General features: G+C 18.8%; 1 long non-coding RNA gene across 1 annotated transcript in view; it reads right to left on the bottom strand.

The window, feature by feature from the left end:
- The window catches only part of LOC116186877, a 1,242-nt gene that overhangs the window by 352 nt on the left and 263 nt on the right, over positions 1–627 (bottom strand). The window contains exon 1 of the long non-coding RNA XR_004151926.1: positions 612–627. This exon is cut by the window's right edge and continues 263 nt beyond it. This is a non-coding gene — a long non-coding RNA (uncharacterized LOC116186877). The remainder of the gene's footprint in view (positions 1–611) is intronic.

The following is a 627-nucleotide window of genomic DNA, read 5'->3' as shown; positions in this document are numbered from 1 at the left end:
ACTAACGGTCTAATATTTCTTAATTTAAAATTTATTTATGTAGTTTATTAATTTTATCTTAAAGAAATTTATTTCATAAATTTGAGAAACTATTAAATATTAATTTAATATTAAATATAGAAAGATGTGTGAATAATAAATTTATTTACTATTTGATTATAACAAATAATTGATCCTACATATCAAACAAAATAACTTCAGGTGATTTTTTCATCAAAGCATATTTTCGAAAATATGAATGCAATTTTTAAAAGTTTCGCTCTGATTCAAAAATCTACCTGTCGCGAAATGTCTTCTTGCACATTCAATATTTTATACGCACAAAAAAAAGAATGTTAAATTTTTTAACATTATCATTGTATAATAATTGTAATTTTTATTTAAATAAAATGGGAAAACATCCGACTTCTTCATTAAAAAATATTTATTTTAATATTTTTTATGTATTTTCAAATGTTTATTTTTATTCATAAATATAATTAATAATATTGTAATAAAATTTTATCAATACGAATTCAATTATAATGTTATTTTAGTAAAAACGCGTTGTGCAAGAAAACCTATCCTGATCTAATAAATAAAATATTAAAAAGAAAAATGTTACTATTCACGGGTATTATAAATACT

The sequence above is a fragment of the Apis dorsata genome, unplaced genomic scaffold, assembly GCF_000469605.1.
Source record: "Apis dorsata unplaced genomic scaffold, Apis dorsata 1.3 scaffold_69, whole genome shotgun sequence".
In the NCBI taxonomy this organism is placed as follows: Eukaryota; Metazoa; Arthropoda; class Insecta; order Hymenoptera; family Apidae; genus Apis; species Apis dorsata.
This window is presented reverse-complemented; position numbering and strand designations above follow the sequence as displayed.